At 34.4% G+C, this 23,374-nt stretch overlaps 1 protein-coding gene across 1 annotated transcript in view; it reads left to right on the forward strand.

Annotated features, from left to right (window-relative positions):
• CCDC91 (coiled-coil domain containing 91) overlaps nucleotides 1–23,374 on the forward strand; it is a 357,464-nt gene that overhangs the window by 26,098 nt on the left and 307,992 nt on the right. The gene's annotated exons all lie outside the window — the stretch shown is intronic.

Here is a 23,374-nt window from a genome sequence, read left to right on the forward strand (position 1 = left end):
GCATGCACTCTGCTGTTGTGTTCTGACCACTTTATCCTTCAGGGCAGTTGCCTGTAGAGGCTCTCTTTGCTTATTGTGGGCAGTGTTTGGTCCCTGGGCTGCATATGGTATATGGCTGCATATGGCATATGGTTAACTAGGTGTGCTCTGGTCTGCTTGTGAAATGAGATCGTCCATGCTGTATGTTTGTGGGCTATTTGCCTGCCTTGTCTCCAAGAGCAGCTCCAGTGCCCTCTGGGCTCTCCCTGAGCCAAACACACTGACTTTTAAAATTCTAGCCCCACTGGTTGTAAGAACTCATGAAATTCAGCCCCTCTCACTCTGAAAGCTAATAGTATGGGGATTTGTTTTCCCTATGCCCTCCCCTGTGTTAGTCTGCCCTTCTCCATAACCATGGCTTCCTCCCCACTGCAGCAGCCAGGGTCCATTTTTCTCCCAACCTGCTTCTCTGCATTCTGCTTTCTTCAGTGTGGTCTCTCCTCTACCTTTAGTTGTGGAGTTTGTTCTGCCAATCTTCAGGTTTATTTCTGGGATATTTAGGATGGTTTTATAGTTATCTAGTTGTATTCATTGGATGAGTTGGGCCTACGGTCCTCCTACTCCACCACCATCTTCCCCTTTTCTCTTTAAGCTTTTATTTTTATCACAATCTTATTTTATATTATTGAAAATAGTCATTAGGCCCCTGTTCTCCCTGCTGAAAGCTAAGGTGTTAATTAAATATATTGGTGGAATATTAGTGAATATAGTAAAATGTAATCCTATGCCAAATAAAGATACTGCTGAAATTAAAAGGAGAGGAGAAACCCATGAACAGTGGTACTCAGTACTCAGTTTGTTTTCGTTTTTTTAAAAGTAAAGTAATTTGAAGGAGTAATCATGAAGACTATAGGATTTCCCCTTTCATAAAACATTTTTAGGGAAAAAGAATGATTGTTTTGATGCTTTCAGCATTTAAAGCTGGTTAATTACCACACATTCTTTCCATTGTGATTGTGTAGCAATGTTGAGGTCTGGAATCATGCAAATAATTTCAAAACTTTTTTTTCTTTTTTTAAATCAACTCTTAGTAGAGTTCTTTCTCTGTTGGTTCTCAGGCTTAGAAAACATATAGTGATTTTCTAAGCAGGGCAAATCTGTTTTCTTCCTGCAATCCAATTACCTTAACATGGTTTCAGGAATTAAAAGAAAATATATATATTGTACTTCAAAAATATTACGGAACTCAGTTATTCTAATCAAGAAAGGTGTGCCATCTTTATGGGAAATTATGTGTAATGAGTTGTAGACTTTGTCAACTCTCTGGGAGGAAGGCAACCATAATAATTGAATAAAGCACCATTAATTGGTTATATATGTGAAGAAGTTGAAGCATGTATTTTTGTGTTAGGAACTATAGCTTTCTTTTAAGTAGTTATTTGTTCTTAGCCATTCTTAACATAGTGGACAATTGGTCAGAGTAGTGCTGTTCTAATTGTTCTTCATCTATGAAACCCAAACTGAGTGTTATTGATGACTTCGTGTGTGTGTGTGTGTGTGTGTGTGTGTGTGTTGAGAGAGAAAATCATTAAATAGCCTGTTACTTTTATTTTAAGAGTTTCTTTGTTTTAGCTTTTCTGAGTATCATGAAACTACTGCTGTAACTGGGTGCAATGGTGCAAAGACCCCTGGTTCCGGGGATCCTAAACAGAACAGGGTCAGCCACTTGCTACTGACAAAATGGTGGTGAAACAAGAAAGGAATTTATTTGAGTGAGGCCAACACCGGAAAGACAGCAGATTAATGTCTCAGAGACTGTCTCCAAAATGCTGAAAATAGTTCCAGGTTTATATAAGCAAAATGTGGGACAAAGTCAGTGGGTACATGCAAGTGGGCAGTAAATGTCAAGTTGATCATGGTCTTGGAATCATCACATTGGGTATTGCTGGTGTATGGGCATCCCTTTTGCTTGAAGGAGTAGTTTCAGTTCCCATCAGGGAGTGCTTTGCCTACAGGGTCTTTTGCCTGAGTTAAGAGATTAGCTGGAAAGAAGAATTTAATGAATTGGAAATTTCAGACTGAGGTCAAAATGGAGGTAGTTGAAATCCTCTGTTACTATCCAAGACGTCAGAGAATCAGTTATAATGATGGTGGAGGAACCAATGCTTAGGAGAATTGCACTTTTGTTTATATCACTACCACTGTTTTCCTTTTACCATAGCACATGTGTCTTTCTCTTGTGGTAAGAAAATTATGGTAAGAAGATTAAATAAGCTCTTAATGTGTTACCAGGGAATATGTAAAATGAGCTAGATGATAATATTGTGGTACGGACAGTAGAGATGATATGACAGAATAGGCCACATAATTGAATATGTGTATATTTAAAGATATACATATATACCTGTATATATATTTCATATTAAATTGCCTGGGAATATTGAAATCCTCCACTCTGTTGTGTCTTTGAAATACCCTAGTGTAGTACTGGTTTGCACACAAATCAAGTTTGGTTGTGCATATTTAAGTTGTATGTAGCTCTTGGGAAAGTTTTAGGAAATTTTCTGAAATAGTAATTTTTAACTGACTACCTAATCTATTCATACTTGGAGATATGCTTCACATTTTTTCCTATATATTTGAAAAGTTGAAGTCAGTGAGTCAATCAAAAATAGTAAGTATTTATTACTGAACAACAAAAAAGGGCAAACTTTTCAGAATGGCTGGAAGAGACAGATGAGACTGGAAATGCAAATTTGAGCCAGATTTAAGGAGCTATAGGATCTTACAGTTAGAGTACCAACACCATAATGGTATGATAATAGTATGTAATCATTCTGTTATGTAACAATTTGAAAAAATAAGTTTTGTGTGTATGTGTGACAAAGGGTGGTAGTATGATAGAAACTTAAAAAGTAAGACAGAAACTTTACTAAGTAGAAAGATGATCATAATTTGGGTATGCCTGGTAACTTCCCCAGTCTCAGGCAGCCTAGCTTACTGTATAGAGCTTTAAAAAGCCTGATGTAGTGATGTTCTGTATTTCACTTTGATCTAAGGTTATCTTTTTTTTTTTTTTCTTATTATGTCTATTCCACCCATCCCTGTTAATTTTCCTTAGTTTTCCAGTTTGATGACTCCATGACCCTTTCTCACTTCCTCTGTCCTGTGTTTGATCTTTTGGACAACCAATTTTAAGCTTACCTACATTAAGCACTCTGAGGCACTTTAAATACTGTATACCTTTTTCTCTAGTTTTCAATCCCTCCCTAGTTTGGTTTTCGTAGCAGTTGTAGTTCTACCTAAGATAATTTTTCCTCTGGCCTCACTTTGTTTTTCTTTTATTTTAATATAATTTATTGTCAAGTTGTCTAATATATAGTGTATACAGTGTGCTCTTGGTTTTGGGGGTAGATTCCCCTGATTCATTGCTTACATACAACACCCAGTGCTCATCCCAATAAGTACCCTCCTCAGTGCCCATCACCTATTTCCCCTCCCCCTGCATCAACCCTCAGTTTGTTCTCTGTATTTAAGAGTTTCTTATGGTTTGCTTCCCTCCCTCTCTGTTTGTAACTATTTTTCCCCTCCCCCTCCTCCATGATCTTCTGTTAAATTTCTCAAGTTCCACATATGAGTGAAAACATATGATACCTGTCTTTCTCTGACTGACTTATTTCACTTAGCATAATACCCTCCAGTTCCATCCACATTGCTGCAAATGGCAGATTTCATTCTTTCTCATTGCCAAGTAGTATTCCATTGTATATGTAAACCACATCTTCTTTATCCATTCATCAGATGGACATTTAGGCTCTTTCCATAATTTGACTATTGTTGAAAGCGCTGCTATAAACATTGGGGTACACGTGCCCCTATGAATCAGCACTCCTATATCCTTTGGATAAATTCCTAGTAGTGCTATGGCTGGGTCGTAGGGTAGTTCTATTTTTAATTTTTTGAGGAACCTCCACACTGTTTTCCAGAGCGGCTGCACCAGTTTGCATTTCCACCAACAGTGCAGGAGGGTTCCTGTTTCTCCATATTCTCGCCAGCATTTGTTATTTCCTGAGTTTGTTAATTTTGGGCACTCTGACTGGTGGAAGGTGGTATCTCAGTGTGGTTTTGATTTGTATTTCCCTGATGATGAGTGGTGTTGAGCATCTTTTCATGTGTCTATTTGGCCTCACTTTCAAGAAATACTCATTAGCTGGACTACCTGCCTAATGTGCTCTTTGTACTTCCACCTGTGCTAGAGTAAGGGGCTTAGCACTAGTGACAGGTGTTGAGGCTGTGATGAAAACTCAGAGTTCCTTTACACTATTTATTTATGTATGCTTTGGTACTATTAAAAATATTAAATAAATCAAATAATATCAAAAAATTGTCCATTTTATTGAGGTGTAACATTTATACAACTAAAATAATCTGGTACTATTAAAAATATTAAATAAATCAAAATAACCAGTAATACTTTGATGACTTTTGACAAATATTTACATATAAGAAACCACTACTACATTCATGATATAGAACATTTCCATCACTTTGAAATATTTTCTTATGGCTATTCACAATTGATTCCCATCCTATCATTCCTGGTTCCTGACAATCTGATTTGCTTTTTGTCATTGAAATTTTGCCTTTTTTTTTTAGAATTTCGACCAATTTCACCTGAAAGAAACATTGTAGATGTCATTTTGTGTGTTTTTCTTTCACTTGCTGTAATGAAGGTTCATCCATGCTGTCGTGTATATAAGTAGTTTTATTGCTGAGTAGTATTCCATTGAATAGATATACTACAGTTCCTTTATCCATTTACCAGCTGAGGGACATTTGAGTTGTTTCTGTTTTAAAATTTTTTTACTATTATGAATAAGACTACTGTAAGCATTCTCTGACAGGTTTTTATGTGGATATACATCTTCATTTCTCCAGAAGTAAATAGCTTAGCTAGGAGTGGCATTTCTGGGTTATATGGCAAGTTGTATGTTTAATTTTATATACTACTGTCAAGCTGTTTTCCAAAGTGGCTGTACCATTTTTCATTCTCAGCGGCATCATGTGAAAATTCCAAGTGCCTACAGTATCTTTGCCAAAGCTGATATTTTGGGCTTTTTAATTTTAGTCATTGTAGTAGACGTGTTCCTGCATCTTTTAGTAGGTGTTTGCCTATTTTTAGTAGATTTTTACTTGCATTTTGGTATTAGTTTGCATTTTTCTAATGACTAATGATGAGGACTTTTTTTCATGTGTTTTGTCATTCTCATACCTTTTATGAAACTTTTAAAATATCTCTTGCCATTTTAAAGAATTGAGTTCCTCTTGTTATTTAGTTCTAGGAGTTCTTATATTCTAGACACAAGACCTTCATCATATATTTTTAAAATATTTTCTCCTAATCTGTGGTTTGCCTTTTTATATTCTTAACATTACATATATTTTCAAAATTTTAAACTTGTCAGATGTACATAGTAAAATTTATCATTCTAATCATTTTTAAATGTACAGTTCAGTGGCATTCAGTACATTCACATTGTTGTGCAGCCATCATCACTATCCATCTCCAGAACTTTTATGTTATTATAATTGGTATTGTTTATTTTAATTTTCAGTTATTAGCTTCTAGTGTATAATAAAGTGCAATTGATTTTCTTATTATCGGTCTTGTATTCTTCATGTAACTTTTTAGCAGATTCCTTAGGATTTTCTACGTAGACAATAATGTTGCCTGTGAATAAAGATAATATTACTTCTTTTCTACTCTGCATGCCTTTTATTTCTATTTCTTATCTTATTACACTAACTAGGACCTCTGGTGAGAGCATGCAGAGCATGCATCTTTGACTTCTTAAGGATCTTAGGGTGGGTGAGGCATTCACTCTTTCACCATTAAATATGATGTTAGCTGTGAGATGATGATGATGATGATTTTGTAGATAGTCTGTATCAGGTTGAAGACATTTTCTTCTGTATTCACTAAGTTTTTTTTTTTTTTATCATGAATGGGTTTTAAGTTTTGTTGACATTTTTTTCCCCGCATTTATTGAGGTGATTATATGTTTTTTTCCTAGGGTGATTTATATTGATTTTTTAAAATGTATTCAGTTAAGCTTGCATTTCTGGGATAAACTTTACTTTTTATGATATATTATCCTCCTTATATATTACTGGATTTGATTTGTTAAAACTTTGTTAAAGTTTTTTGCATAGGTGTTGATAATGGGGTATTATTTTGTATTTTATTTTGCCTTAATGTCTTTTTCTGGTTTTGTTATCAGGTTAATACCACGTATCAGTTCACTATTCTATTTTCTGAAAGTTTGTGAAAAATTTGTTTTTTTCTTATATTTCATACAATTCTTCAGTAAAGCCTTCTGTGCCTTAAGTTTTCTTGTGGAAGGTTTTTAACTGTGAAATCAACTTTAATACATCCAGGGCTAGTCAGTTTGTTTTTCTAGAGTGACTTTTGGAAGTTTGTTATCTTTCAAGGAATTTGCTCATTTCATGTAAATATTTGAAAACATTTGCAAGAAGTTTTTTATAATGTTCTCTTATTCTTTTAAATTCTGTGTGATTTCTAGAAATGTATTGATAATGAAATTCTTTCATTTTTGACATTGGTAATTTGTGTCATTTCTCTTTTTTGTTTTCATTCTGGGTACATGTTTATTAATTTCATTGATATTTGGGAAAAATCCTCTTACGTTTTCTTTAATTTTGTCTGCTTTATATTTTGTATTGATTTCTGTTCTTTGTTATTTTCTTCCTTTTGCTTGCTTCGAATTTAATATGCTTTACATTTTTAGGTTGCTTAAGGAGAAATCTTCGATTACTTGAGTCCTTTCTTCTTTTCTCAATATAAGCATATAATGTTTATAAGTTTTCCTCAAAGCGTTTTCCTAGCTGCACCTCACAGATTTTGATATATTTTCAGTTGCACTCAAAATTTCTCTTATGATTGATTCATAATGGGTTATTTAGAAATATGTTGATAATGGGGGGAATTTCTAGATTTCTGTCATTGATTTTTTAATGTATTATTTCTGTGCTTAGAGAAGATATTTTGTGTGATTTCAGTTTTTTAAAATGAATTGAGCCTGTGGCTCAGAATAGCATCTATCTTTAAATGTTATATGTGCACTTGGAAATAATGTCTATTCTGCATCTGAATGGTAGAAGTTTTCCAGAAATGTTAATTAGATTAAATTGTTTGATAATATTGTTCAAGTCTTGTATACACTTACTGATTTTCTTTCTTATTTTATCGTTATTTCAAGAGGACTGTTCATATCTCTAGCTATGGTTATTGATTTACATATTTTTCATTTCAGTTCTGTCACTCCTTGCTTCATTTATAATGAAGCTATTATTAGATGCATACACATTTACGATTGTTATGTCTGCTTGATGAGTTTACTTCATCATTATGAAACCTCTTTATCCCCAGTAATCTTTGATCTGAAGTCTAAGTTTATCTTTTTTCATTTATTTTTTTTCCCTAGCTAAAATGAATTTCTTGTGGCATATAGTCAGGTCTTGCTTTTTATTCAGTGTGACAATTTCTGCTTTTTAAGTTGTTTAGACCATCTGTATTTAATGTGATTAACAATACAGATGAGTTTAAATATATCATTTTGCTAATTATTTTCCCTTTTCCCTGCTTTTTCTTCTTTTTCCTAACTTATGTTGGGTTTGAGGTTGTTTTTTGTTTTTGTTTCTAATGTTATGCCCATTATGGGGTTTCTACGTGTATATTTTGGCAAATTAATTCATTGTTTTAGGGTTTGCAGTATATATCTTTTGTCTACTTTCAAATAATACTCTATTTCAAATATGGTGTAAGTATTTTACAACAGCATTTCTCCATATACTCTCTCATCATTTATGGTGTTGATATAATTTGTTTACTTCTACATATTCTTTAAAACCAACAAGGCATTATTGTTGTTTTTGCTTTGTGTAGTCAGTTATCTTTAAAATTTTTAATTTATCCACATAGTTACTATTTTTGGCACTCCTTATTCCATTTGCACCAATTCAAAATCCAGTCTGGTTTAATTTTTCTTCTTCCTGAAGAACTGTCTTTAGCATTTCTTTCAGTGCAGGTTTGTGGCAGAGAATTCTCTCAGCTTCTGTTTGTCTGGAAAAATATTTTTATTTCCCTTTTAAGTTTTAAAGATAGTTTCTCTGGACAAAGAATTATATGCTATTATATTATTTTCCCTTATACTTTAAAGATACCTTTCCATTGTTTTCTGGCTTGTATGGTTTTGAATAAAAGGTATACTTATATTCTTATTTTAGTTCTTTTTTTAAATATAATGTGTCCTTTTTCCTGCTTAAATTAAAATTTTCTCTCTTATTGGTTTTCTGTGATAGAGTATGATGTGCTTTAGTGCAATTTGTTTATGTTTAGTCTGCTTGGGTGTTTAAATCTCTGGTTTTCTAGTTTATAGTTTTCATGAAATTTAGAAAAAATTCAACTATATTTCTTCAAATATTTTGTTCTATAACCTTCCTTTCTTTCTGGCTTTCCAGTTACACATGTTTTAGACTACTTGATATTATCCCACTCTTTTTTTTTTTTTTCAAATTATTTCTCTGTATTCATTTTAAGTAATTAGTATTGCATTTTTTAAACTTCATACCTTCTTTTGCTCAGTGTTTCATTTGCTAGTAATCCTGTCCTGTGTATTTTTTATTAAAAAAAATTCTCTGGAAGTTCCATTTGAGTCTTTTTCATATCTTATATGTCTGTCATCATCATGATCATTTTTTCTTCTTTCTTACGCATATGAGACATATTTGTAATAGCTGTTTTTATGGCCTGGTCTACTAATTCCATCATCTCTTTCATTTCTGTGTTGCCACTAAGTGCTTTTTCCCCTGGTTATAGGTCATATTTTCTTGATTTTTTGTCTTGGTTTTGTATTTTCTTTTTTAAATTTCTTTTTATTTTTAATTGAAGTATAGTTGACATACAATATTGTTTTAGTTTCAGGTATACAACATATTTATTCCACAATTATATATATTATGAAAAATTCATCATGATGAAGTGTAGTTACCATGTGTCACCATACAAAGTTATTACAATATTATCTTCCTTATGCTGTACTTTTCATCCCTGACTCATGTAATTTATAACTGGAAGTTTGTGCCTTTTAGTCCCCTTCACCTATATTGCCCATCCCTTCTCCTCTTCCTTTCTGACAATCACCAGTTCTCTGTATTTATGAGTATGTTTCTGTTTTTTGTTTGTTCATTTGTTTTGTTTTCTTAGATTCCACCAGTAAATGAAATTGTGTGGTATTTGTCTTTCTCTGTCTTATTTCACACAGCATAATATCCTTGGTTCATTGATTTTGCAGCAGATGGCAAGAGTTCATTCTTTTACATAGCTGAGTAATACTCAATTATCCACATGTATCACATCTTTATGTATTCATCTATCAGTGGATACTCAGGTTTCTTCCATATCTTGGCTACTGTAAATAGTGCTGCAGTAAACCTAGGGGTTTATTTATATATTTGAATTAGTGTTTTCATTTTCTTTAGGTAAATACCCAACAGTGGAATTACTGGATTGTATGGTGTTTCTTTGTCTTTTTCTTTTCTTTCTTTCCTTTTTTTTTTTTTTGAGAAACCTCCATACTGTTTTCCATAATGGTTGCACCAGTTTACATTCCCACCACGAGTGCATGAGGGTTCCCCTTAGTTCATGTCCTTGTCGACATTTATTATTTCTTTTTCATACTGGTCATTCTGGGAGATGTGAGGTGATATTTCATTATGAGTTTGATTGATTTTCATTTTCCTGATGATTAATAATGTTGAGTATCTTATCATATGTGTTTTGGCCATCTGTATGTCTTTGGGAAAATGTTCAGGTCCTCTGCCCATTTTTTAATCACATTATGTTTTACGTTTTTGTTTTGGTTTTTGGTTTTTGGTTTTTTTTGTTGAGTTGTATGAGTTCCTTATATGTTTTGGATATTAACTCCTTATTGGATATATCATTTGAAAATATATTCTCCCATTCAGTAGGTTGCCTTTCATTTTGTTGATGGTATCCTTCACTGTGTGAGTTTTTTCAATTGATATAGCCCCAATTATTTATTTTTGCTTTTGTTTCCCTTGCCTGAGGAGACAGGTCCTGAAAAATAATGCTAAAGGTAATGTCCAAGAATATACATTATATGTTTTTGTTTTTGTTGTTGTTGTTTTGTTTTTTAAGTTTTATGGCTTCAGGACTTCTATTTAGGTCTTTAATCTATTTTGAGTTTATTTTTGCATATGGTATAAGAAAGTGGTTCAGTTTTATTTGTTTGTACATAGCTGTCCTCTTTTCAAGCATTATTTACTGAAGTGAAGGTCTTTCCCCATTATCTATTTTTGTCTCCTTTGTCATAAATTAATTGACCATGTTAACATAGATTTATTTCTGGGCTCTCTAACCTGTTCCATTGATCCATGTATCTGTTTTTGTGTCAGTACCATACTGTTTTGTTTACTATAGCTTTGTTAGTATAGTTTTGAAATCTGGGTTATGATACTTCCAGCTTTGTTCTTCTTTCTCAAGATTGCGTTGGCTGTTTGGGGCTTTTTGTGGTTCCATACTAATTTTAGGATTCTTTTCTTCCAGTTCTGTGGAGAATACTATTGATATTTTGATAGCAATTACATTGAGTCTATAGTTTGCTTTGGTAGTGTGGAAACTTTTACAATATTAATTCTTTCAATCCATGAGCATGGTATATCTTTTCATTTATTTGTATTGTTTTCACATTTCTTTGATGCAGTTGTAAATGGGATTGTTTTCTTAATTTCTCTTTCTGCTAGTTTGTTACTAGTGTTTAAAAATACAGTAGATCTCTGTATATGACTTTGTACTCCTGCAGTTTTACCAAACTCAATTTATTAGTTCTAATAGGTTTTTTTTTTTTTGAATCTTTAGGGTTTTCTACATATAGTATAATGTCATCGGCAAATAGTGACAGTTGTATACATTCACCAATTTGGATGCCATTTATCTATTTATTTTGCCTATTTATTTATTATTTTGTCTACTGCAGCTATGACTATCCATATTATATTGAGTAAAAGTGGTGAGAGTGGACATCCTTATTTTATTCCTGATGTTAGAGGAAAAGCCTTCAGCTTTTCACCACTGGGTACGATGTCAGGTGTGGGTTTGTCATATATGGCCTTTATTATGTTAAGGTATATTCCCTCTAAACCCACTTTGTTGAGAGTTTTTACCATGAACACATTTTGAATTTTTCCAAATGCTTTTTCAGCATCTACTGAGATGATTATATGTTTTTTTTTTTTTTTTTTTTTTACCAATCATTTTATTGATATGATGTATCACATTGATTGATTTGCTGTTACCAATCTATCTCATCCTTGACATAAATCCTACTTGGTGAATGATCCTTTCAATATATTTTGAATTTTTTTGTAAATATTTTGTTGAATATGTTTACATCTACATTAATGGGGGATGTTAGTCGATAATTTTATTTATTCTTTTTCTGTAGTGTTCTTGTCTGGTTTTCATATCAGGCTAATGCTGACCTCATAGAATGAATTTGCAAGTATTCCTTCCTCTTCTGTTTTTGGAATAGCTTAAGAAGGATAGGTATTAATTCTTTAAATGTTTGGTGGAATTCACCTGTGAAGCTAACTGGTCCTAAGCTTTTGTTTTTTCGTGGTTTTTTGATTACTGATTCAGTTTCATTATTAGTAGCCAATTGGTCTGTTCATATATTTTTTCTGTTTTAAAATTTATTATTATTATTATTAATGTTTATTTACTTTTGATAGAGAGAGAGAGAGAGAGAGAGAGAGAGGGAGAGAGAGAGGTGTGAGCAGGGAAGGGGCAGAGAGAGAGGGAGACACAGAATCCAAAGCATGCTCCAGGCTCTGAGCTGTCAGCACAGAGCCTGACACGGGTCTTGAACTCATGGATCACAAGATCATGACCTGAGCCAAAGTCAGATGCTTAACTGACTGAGCCACCCAGGCACCCATATATTCTTTGCTCTTGATTGAATCCTAGAAGTCTGTATGTTTTTAGGAATTTATCCATTTCTTCTGGGTTGTCCAATTGTTGCCATATGATTTTTTGTAGTATTCTCTTGCAGTCCTTTGTGTTTCTGTGGTGTCAGTTCTTTCACTTTCATTTCTGATTTTATTTCAGTCCCTTCTCTCCCCTTCCTCCCCCCGACCCCCATGAGTCTAAAGGTGATATCAGTTTTATTTCACTTTTCATAGAACTGGCTCTTAGTTTGTTGGTCTTTTCTATATTTTGGTCTCTGTTTCATTTCCACTCTGATCTTTATTATTTCTTTCCTTCTACTGTGGGCTTTGTTTTTCTTGTTCCTGTGAGTGTAAGTTTAGATTACCTATTTGCAATTTTTTCGTTTCTTGAGGTATACCTTTATGGCTATAAATTTCCCTCTTAGAACTGCTTTTGCTGTGTCTCAAAGAGTTTTGAACGATTTCGTTGGTCTCAAGGTATTTTTTGAATTCCTCATTCATTTCTTTATTGACCCATTGGTTGTTTAGTGTTATATTGTTTAGCCTCCATGTATTTGTGTTTTTCTTGTAATTGTAATTTATTATAATTGATTTCTGCTTTCATAGTCTTGTGGTTTGAAAAGATGCTTGATAAGGTTTCAGTCTTCTTAAATTTATTGAGACTTGTTTTGTGGCCTGACATGTGATCTATCCTGGAGAATGTTCCATGTGCACTTGAAAAGAATGTGTATTGTTTTTGGATGGGAATGCTCTGCATATATCTGTTGAGTCCATTTTGTCTATTGTGTCTTTCAAAACCACTGTTTCTTTTTCGTTTTTCTGTTTGGATGTGTTCATTGATGTATATTAAGGCCAGTTTTCCCCTTTATGTTTGTTAATGTTTGCTTTTTATATTTCGGTGCTTCTATGTTGGATACATAGATATTTTCAGTTGTTTTATCTTGTTGGATTGATCCCTTTTTTATTATGTAATGACTTTCTTTGTCTCTTATTACAGTTTTTGTTTTAAAGTCTATTTTGTTTGATACAACTATTGCTACTCCAGCTTCTTTGTTTGTTTGTTTGTTTTTTTCCATTTGCATGGAATGTATTTTTCATCCATATGTGTCTTCAGGTCTGAAGTGAGTCTTTTGTAGGCATCATATAGATGGGTGTTGGTTTTTTTATCCATTAGGTCACTCTAATGTGTGTTGATTGGACCATTTGAATCATTTACATTTAAAGTAATTGTTGATACATATGTATGTATTGGTATCTGTTAATTGCTTTCTGGTTGTTTTTATAGTTCCATTCTATTCATTTCTTCTTCTCTTGCTCTTTTACCTTGTGATTTGATAACTTTTTTAGTGTTATGCCTGGAGCCCTTTCCCTTTATTTTTGTATATCTATTTTTTTTTAAAGCTTATTTTATTTATTTTAAGAAAGAGAGAGAGTGAGCAGGGGAGGGGCTGAGAGGGAGGTAGAGAGAGAATTCTAAGCAGGCCCCATGTCAGTGCAGAGCCCAGCATGGAGCTCAGTCTCAAGAACCATGAGATCATGACCTGAGCTGAAACCAAGAGTTGGATGCTTAGCCAACTGAGCCACCCAGCTGTCCCTATTTTTTCTGTATCTATTATAGGTTTTGGTTGGTGACTACCAGGAGGTTCATATATAACATTCTAGCTATACAGCAGTTTATATTAAGTTGATGGTTGCTTAAGTTCAGACATACTCTAAAAGCACTTCGTTTTTACTCCTTCCCTCTACGTTATACATATACGATGTCTTTTTTTTCCCACATCTTCTTATTTTGTATATCCCTTAACTAATTTTTGAAGATGTAATTGATTTTACTACTGTGTCTTTTAACCTTCATACTAGCTTTATAAATGATTGATCTACTACCATTATGATATGTTTATATTTATCAGTGAGATTTTTTCTCTTCATAATTTTCTTTTTTCTAGTATGATCTTTTTTTTTCACATAAAGAAGTCTCTTTAACACTTCTTATAAGGCCAGTTTAATAGTCATGAACTACTTTAATTCTGGGGGGGAAACTCTATCTCTCCTTCAGTTCTTAATGATAACCTTTCCAGGTCGAGTATTCTTGGTTGTAGGTTTTTTCTTTTCAGCACTTTGAATACATCGTGCCACTCTTTTCTGGCCTGCAAAGTTTGTGCTGAAAAATCAGCTGATAGCCTTGTTGGATTTACCTTGTGCTGAAGTATTTGCTCTTTTCTTGCTGCTTTTAAGATTCCCTCTTTATCTTTAATCTTGGACGTTATTATTGTGTGTCTTGGTGTGGACCTCTTTGGATCTGTGTAGTCTGGGGCTCTCTATGGTTCCTGGTTTATTTCATTTTGCAGATTAGGGAAGTTTTCAGCTATTATTTCTTCAATTAAGTTTCCTGTCCCTTTCTCTCTTCTCCTTTTGTCTCATTTCCTATGATGCAAATGTTGGTACACTTGATGTTGTTCCAGAAGTCCCTTAACCTATACCCATTTTTTAAAATTATTTTTTCTTTTTGTTGTTGAGTTGGGTGGTTTCCATTATCCTGTCTTCCAGATTGTTGATCTGTTCTTCTGTATCCCCTGTCTTGTATTGACTCTCTCTAGTGTATTTTTCATTTCAATTATTACATTCTTCAGCTCTGATTGGTACTTTTTTTTACGTTTTTATTCTCTGTGTTGAAGGTCTCACTGAGTTCATACACTGTCCTCTTTAGTGCAATTAGCATCTTTATGACCATTACTTTGAACTCTCTGTCAGGTAGATTTCTTACCTCCATTTTGTTTCATTATTTTTATGAGGTTTTGTCCTTTTTTGTTTGGAATTTATTCTCTGATCCTCATTTTGTCTGATTGTTTCTGTGTATATTGGTCAGTTATATACTGCTCTGGAAAATAGTGACCTTATGTAGAAAACTTTCTATGGGTCCCAGTAAAGCAGTCTCCCTTGATCACCAGAAACAGGCATTCCAGGGGTGTCTCCTGAGTGGACTGTGTGTGCCTTCCTCTTTTGACTGGGCCTCGACTACTATGGTTGTGCTGGTTAAGTATGGCTGGCCTTCTACAACCTCCCCCCACTTGGAGTTGCTTTAGAGGCTGCTTGCCTCTGAGATGTGGCAAGCTGGCATTTGCTCTGGAGGGGTGCCTGCTGGGATGGGCAGGTTAGTAGGATGGGTCTGCAGGGGCACACTTGGGTGGGGTGAACTGTTTTAGCAAGGAAGATGGAGAGTGTTAGAACTGGCTCTTGCCTGTGTCAGGCCACCTAGGCTGAAGGAAGGCTAGAAAAATAACTCCTACCAGTACTTCTGTTCCGGGGGAAAGTTCCTGTTGATCCTTGCCCCTCTGGCACATGCCCTAAAATTAGTTGGTACATCTCCTTCACCTATATAACCCAGGTGCTCTTCAAACTGCTGCCATTGTGCTTGGTCTTGGATGGGTGATATAGTGTTCTGGCCCTCTAAGACTGATCTTGGTTTCCTATACCTCTTTGGTTCTCTTGGAGTTATACCTGCTGATTTTCAAAGCCAGACATTATGAGACTTGTCTTCCCAGTACAGCTTCCTAGGGCTCGGGATATCCAATGTGGGGCCTGATCTTCTTGCAGTGGGTTTTGTTCCTGACCACTTCTCAGTCCCTCCTGCCCTTCTTGATGTGGCTTTTTCTTTATATCCCTGTGGTCAAGAGCTGTTCTGCTAGTCTTCAGGTCATTTTCAGAATGAGTTGCATTATGTGTACTTTCAGCCTCAGTATGTCTGTGGGTGGAGGTGAGCTCAGGATGCTCCTACTCTGCCATCTTCCCTGTAGTCTCGTTCTGATTTTTTTTTTTTTTTGAATGGCTATGGATTTTGATTGGATTATGATAATTTGAATTTTCACTTGTTGATTGCTAAATTTTATTGTATTATTTCAAATAGTGTATATTGTTCCAGTTCTCAGTTATTTGAAATCAGTTGGATTATTTTGAGGTGTATTTTAAAGATTTGTTAGTGTGGGTCCAGAACAAGCATATTGTAGGACAAGTTTAACCCCACTACTAAGGAGATGCCCTCCTGAGGATTCAGCTGAATCTCTATGCATTACAAGGTTTATCCACTCTGACTAGTAGGAACATAAACTGTTGCCAGCTGTGTGTGAGCTCCAGCTGTTGTCCCATCTACTCACTTTTGTTTGTCTTTTCCTAGCCTTCTGTAGTTTTCTGTCACTTGTGTATGGGTTTTAGTCATCCCAAGACTTGAGCAGACTTTTTTGAGATTCTTACCCAGTGTAGTTTTCTCACTTCTATGCAACTAGAATTTCTAGTTGCCTTATAAACTTAACTTTTTGCCTTATAAACTTTTAACTCTGTTTCCTTAGCTCAGTTTTGCTTGGGTTCCCCCACTATGTCTTCTAGTTTGTAAACTGACTCCAGGTTGTAAGCAGGGCAATTATAGTGCTTGCTTTGCTTTTTTTGCTTTCTTTCAGGTATTACAATCCTATGCTGCCTGTTGTCGAATATCCAGAACCCACTGTTCCATATATCTTGTTCAGTTTTCTAGTTGTGTTAGTTGAAAGTTAAGTCTGGTCCCCATGTCTCCATTTTGATTGGAAGTAGAATGGTATCTCTATACTGTAGTTTAAACTGTTTTTCGACCTTTGTCATACTTTTCCTTTGAAGTAACTATAGTACAGAAGATAATTGATCCTGTAGGAGTGGGTCGCACTCAAGATGTCTGTGCGTAAACTGCTGGTGATAGTTAGGAAATATGTGTTTTATTTTTTATGTTCACTCTTTTTATCTTTTATTATATTTTATATTTTATAAAGTATTTTATAAAAAGTAGAGTGTCTTCTTGTCCTTAAGTCTTTGTGTAAAATTTACACACTAGGAATATGCACTATATTTTTTGGTAGTTTCCTGTATCTTAGACACGACTTCCCACTCTTAGTAAACGTTGAGAAACAGACATTTCTCATTTCTGTATCCATAATAGATTATTATAATATTTAGAAAACACACACTCATTTTGGTATAATGTGAAGAATTTTAGTCTAAAAGTTTTATGCTGTTTGGTTAATTAGAGATTCCCTAATAGAGAATAGAGTATAGTTGCAGGGTTTTCTTGCTCATTTTCTGAAATGAGTCTAATCTGATCTTTCTCCAGATCTGTATTCTTTCTGACTAGGTGACAATCCCAGTGCTCTCTCTCCTTGGCATTATTCTCCTTTTCACTGTATTGAAACTATAGTTTATAAGATAGCTGCAGTTGCCCTTGGAGGGCTCTAATGCTTTGGCTTTTTAGGATTCATGCATGTGGTAACAAATAACCACCAGTAACATCATCTCTAAAGGATGAGGACTATAGATATGTACAATTTAAAATTATTTCTTTTGGAAACTCATCCATTTTTCCATTCTTTCTTTATTTCTTCTGGAAATTATATGTGTTCTTCAAGGTTATGCAAGCTTTGACAAGCTGTGCTTTGCCAGCCTATCCAAGGGAAAAGTCAGCACCTTATATAGAGCCAAAGTAGAGGAGAAAAATCCCCAATTTTTATGTCATTGTGTCGGGAAATGGAAAGCATAGTGGGTATGTGTGCAGATATATGTAAACTTGTAGCTCTGCATGCTGTTGGGTCTATATTGTGTTCTTTGTCTTATAGGGGCAATATGACACAGGCCATGGTAAAAAAGGTTTTTTTTTAAATTCACTTTTTAAAATAGGTGGATGTTGGGGCACCTGGGTGGCTCAGTCAATTAAGCATCTGGCTTGGCTCAGGTCATGATCTCGTGTTTTGATTTGTGAGTTCGAGCTCCACCCTCGGCTCTCTGCTGTCAGCGCAGGGTCCACTTAGGATTCTCTGTCTCCCTCCCTCTCTGCCCCTCCCTGGCTCGCATGCTCTCTGTCTCAAAAAAAAAAAAAATACTAAAATAGGTAGATGTTTTTGTGATGCTGACTGTCAAGATAAAATTTCTATTTTTAGTTAATGTATCTGGTATCTATATGATATTTATATACATAAATGAAATGTTTATGTAGCCTTTGCATTTTACCCTAGACTTTGTTGTGTGCTAGCTTGTGTTTGACTCTGGTTTCATTTGGCCTCCTTTTTCTGAGACTGTACCTATTAAATGTACACAGCCTACCTTCTCGTGTTCCAGTGCAACTTTATGTTACTCATCTACGTTTTTCTTTTGCTTGCGTTCTGGACAAGATTTCTCCCTCTATATTTATTCTTTCCTCCTTTGAAAGTCACCTCTTTGGTATACCATTTCACTAGGGTATTATTATACAATTTGATAAATTGAGTAATCCTCATGTATTAATGATACTGCTACTGATAGTAGGGAGTTTTGGTATTTAAATTGATAATTACAGTAGGTTATTAATATTATAATGTTAAGCACTTTGAGTGAGAGTTCATTTTCTTTTATTTAATTTTAAGAGTTTTCAGGCTTTATTTATTTTTTCCTTTTGCATTTATTGCTGTTTTCTTTTTTTTTATATGAAATTTATTGTCAAATTGGTTTCCATACAACACCCAGTGTTCATCCCAACAGGTGCCCTCCTCAATGCCCATCACACACTTTCCCCTCCCTCCCACCCCCCATCCACCCTCAGTTTATTCTCAGTTTTTAAGAGTCTCTTATGGTTTGGCTCCCTCCCTCTCTAACTTTTTTTTTTTCCTTTTCTTCCCCTCCCCCATGGTCTTCTGTTAAGTTTCTCAGGGTCCACATAAGAGTGAAAACATATGGTTTTCTTTCTCTGTGTGACTTATTTCACTTAGCATAACACTCTCCAGTTCCATCCACATTGCTACAAAGGCCATATTTCATTCTTTCTCATTGCCATGTAGTATTCCATTGTGTATATAAACCACAATTTCTTTATCCATTCATCAGTTGATGGACATTTAGGCTCTTTCCATAATTTGGCTATTGTTGAAAGTGCTGCTATAAACATTGGGTACAAGTTTTTAGGCTTTTTTTAGATTCTTACCATGAGGAAAAGATATGTCTTTTTAAAACAAGTTGATAGTCTCTTAAAACCATCAGGTTATTGGAGAAAATTATTTTTCTTGAAACTCAGGCCAGTAGAGGTATGTCTGTATTGTTTCTTTGGTATCTACAAGTCAGGTATTTTCATGGATGTTCTGCTCGTCCCAAAAAGAGAGCGTAAAGCTGAGTTTTTCACTTGGGGAGTGCTTAAATGCTCCACAAAGCAGTGACCAGATTTGTTTCATTTTGTGCCCATGTGGTTTCTGTGGGTAGTTTGTTGTTTTAAAAACTTTCAAAGAAGAGCATTTTTTTTTCCTGGCAATCATGTGTATCCCATGTAAGTATTTTTCATTATTAATAATCTTGAGAAGAACCAACTCCAGGTCATAATACATTTGGCTAAAATCATAAGGTTTTATCCAGTCATCCCATATGATTTGTGTCTGGTTTGCCAAAATCCATTAATTTGAAATTCCCAAAGGGCAGAGTAATGGTTTCCTCTCCTGTTTCTGTCACCAACCTGATTTTGTAAATTATTTCTATCAATTTTGTGTAAATTAATAGTCTTTAAGAGCAGTTCATGAGATATATAGATTTAATTTCTTCTAGGCCTATAGGCTGGTTTTACTTTGGGGTGTTTCCACCCCTTCTTTCATACTCTATATAGAAATTTCCCTTTCTGTTTATGACTTGAATTCCAGCTTTCTTATTGTGTTTTGCTTTTCATCTTCTTCCTCATTTAGGCTTAGTGGTTAGAAATCTTGTCTTTAATTGAATTTCAAAGTGGTTGAGTTTTTGTCATTTTCCGTTCTCTTGTCCAGCAGTGAGGGTTTGCTTCTGTAGGTATGCTGCAACCTTTTAATAATGAATTTGGTTTTAAAGAGAAATTGAATTAAATTCTTGAGTTATTTCAGAAAGTTGTAACATCATGCTATTTATATTTCTGGCCACAGTGAGGGTTTTCATGAAAATGAAGTTTTGTAGTGAAGTTTTTCAAAGTGAAGCTTTTGTGTCTCAGCTTGTAGGCATGAAAGGTGTCTTTAGGATTTGGCTAGCTCAGAATTACAATGTTAAATAGTCCACATAAATTTTTTAGTTATTAAGTGAATACTATTTATAACTAGGAAGTAAACAGAAAGAAAACCTGAAGAACCCCTTCTCTGAATTTTCTGATTTATCAGAGGACGAAACTGAAATCTAGATAGATTCCGTGACTGAGATAATCTGCAATTTAATGGAAGCATTAGGTCTAAGCGCCTAGAGCCCTGACCCCACATCCAGTGCTCTTTCCACTCCCTTGGAATCTCTTACTATCTTATCCCTAATAAAATAACAATTTAGTGTAAAATGTGATAACATTCTGGTTTTAAAATACTCTAATACATTTTATTTTTGTGATATAAGTTTGAGTGATGAAAGCTTACAAATTCATACCACATTTTCCTCTTGTCCTATAAAAACAGTATTGTCTTTGAGGTTATCATTTGGTTATTTGAGGAACGAAATTGTTTGGCCTTTATTTGTTTAAGCCTATTCTTCATTGTATTAAAGTAATTTTTAAAATTTTCCAAGGCTATGAAAACATGCAAATAAGAACTTCCTATTTAGCATTTATTGATAGCCTATTTAGCATTATTTCTTTCCTGTCTTTCTAACTGAACCTATTTTCTTCAGGCATCTAACCCTTCTTCACATGACTCAGAAAAAGGGGTCTTCTTTCCTCGATCCAGGATGGAGAGTCTAAGTGAAACATGGAAATTCCCTTTCTTTGCTAGTGACAGGTTCAAAGATGGGCAGATCACAATCTCAGAATATCTCGATCACTTTGTTTCCAGCCTGTTGGTAAAGTTCCACACAGGCACTCAGCCAGGGGAGTTTACAGAGAGTTCCTGAAGCTTTGACTTGTAGTGCTTAGAGCCTGCTGTATCTGTGTGCTTCCTCTTATTTTTGACAATGGTTATACATTCTTTATTGTTTAAGCTCGTTTGCTTTTGGAATTTCTGTTACTTCTGGATAAAAAGTATGCTATCTGATGCATCTCCTAATACTTTATTTTACACTGTGAAAGATGATTCAGTAAGAGATTTTGGCTACTAAATTGATGTGAATTCAAGGAATAGGGGAGACTTTCAATAGATTTGAAACTAGAAGAATCTCTGAAGAGATTTGTGACTGAGAGAATTATAAAATTAGGGCTCTGAAGGCATCATAACCCATTGTGGTTTACCTTTCATCTTTTAGCTCCACTGAACTTTTCCTTTTAAACCACTGACTCCCTAAATCCAGTAGTTTCTGTTCATTCCTTATCTTCTTTGACCTCTATTAAGCCTGTTTCTATTCTTGTACAGTTCTTCCTTATTATTTCTAGGGTATCATTCTGTCTTTGTATATTCATGATCATCTCTTTTAAATTTCTTTTACTAACTTACTTTATTCGACCTATGCCTTGAGTAGTAATGGTTTTCTATGTTGTTGTTGTTGTTGTTTTTGGCCTAATTAAAAAAAAACCCTTTTATTGTTTAGAATAATTTTAGATTTATAAAAAATTGTGAACTCAGTACAGAGAGTTCTTATATACCCCACTCACAGTTTTTCCTATTATTGATATATTAGTATGGTACATTTGTTAAAATTAATGAACCAATGTTTATACACAATTACTAATTAAAGTACATGACTTTTTTCAGATTTCCATAGTTTTTATCTACCTTCTTTTCTCTATTCCAGATTCCCATAAAGCAGGATATCATATTACATTTAGTTGTTATGTATACTTAGGTTCTTCTTGGGTGTGATGATTTTTTAAACTTAACTTGCTTTTGATGACCTTGACAGTTTTGAGTAGTACTGGTCTGGTGTTTTATAGATTGCCCTTCAATCAGTTGAGGTTGGTCTGATGTTTTACTCACATTTGGAATGAAGTTATAGGTTTTTGGGAAGAGACCATGTATGTAAAATGTCATTTGATCATGTCATATCAAGGGTACATACTATCAACGTGACTTAATCATTGCTAATGTTGACTTGAATCATTTGGCTGAGATGGTTTTTGTCAGGCTTCTCTGCTTTACATTTCTTCTTTCCCCTCCTTTCCATATGTATTCTTTGGAATGAAGTCAGTGTGTTCAGGCCATACTTAAGGAGTGGGGAGTTCCTCCTTCTTGAATATAGAGTATCTGTATAAATTAATTGGAATTTTTCTGCATGGAAAATTTTTCCTTCCTTCCTTCCTTCCTTCCTTCCTTCCTTCCTTCCTTCTTCCTTCCTTCCTTCCTCCTTCCCTCCCTCCCTCCCTCCCTCCCTCCCTCCCTCCTTCCTTTTGTCATTTATATCAATATGGACTTGTGGATATTTATTTTCTACTTTATTTGGCCTAATTTTTTAATTACTGTATTTATATTGATGCTTTCTAAATATGTTTATCTTGGCAATTCTCACTTCTGTTTTAGAAAGAGCTCTTTCTAGTTAACTCCCTATTGGACTGTATTCCGCTGGCTTTTGTTTTTGTTTTTGTTTTTGGTTTTGTTTTGAAACTTTAAATGTGACCATATTGCCTAGACTCATACTAATCATTTTATACCTCATCTCTTTCATTTTATGCCTCATTGTCCTACCTAAACTTTCTTTTCTACCTGCTTTCTCAAGCTAGAAACCAGTGGAATCTTTTAGTTTTCCTTTCCCTTTTACAACCCCCATTAGTAGCTCTTATTTGGATTATATTTATGTCTTTCATTTCCCTAAAACTAACCTATTACTTCCACCTCTTTATCCACATTGCTTCATAGACCTTTTTCTAAAATACATGTCACTTATTCAGAATACTTACATCCCTTCTCAGAATCCTTCAGTGAGTTCTGTCTCTGACTCTAATTTAACTGTGATTTTAGGCAAATTACTTGGTCTTTCTCTAGCCTAAGTTTTCTTTTTTAGAAAGTGTAGATAGATAATGATAGACATCTTCTGAGGATTAAAAGTGGTAGCATATCTAAAGAGTTTAGGTATGTGTCTGATACAAAGTAGTACACTGTACAAGATAGTTATTTTTATTGTTTTATGGCTCCAACTCCTTAGAATGACCTTTCACAATTTGGCTCCTACCTACTTATCCAGCAGCTTCATTTGTAGATATTCTTCTGCCATGGGCACCTTGTCATTCAACAGTTTCATATTACTCGTTGTATTTTGGGTTTGCCATACTATGTGCTTTTTATACCTGTCCTTTCTCACATGTTCCTTTGTCAGAAGTGTTTTTATCTTTCTTGACTAACAGGAAAAAGTGGCTTTTGCATATCTCAATATTCAACTTAAATATTCCCACCATGCAGAGTTAATCATCACCTTTTCCTATTCCTGTCACTATACCATGTGTATAGATATCTAA

The sequence above is a fragment of the Panthera uncia genome, chromosome B4 (assembly GCF_023721935.1).
Source record: "Panthera uncia isolate 11264 chromosome B4, Puncia_PCG_1.0, whole genome shotgun sequence".
NCBI lineage: Eukaryota > Metazoa > Chordata > Mammalia > Carnivora > Felidae > Panthera > Panthera uncia.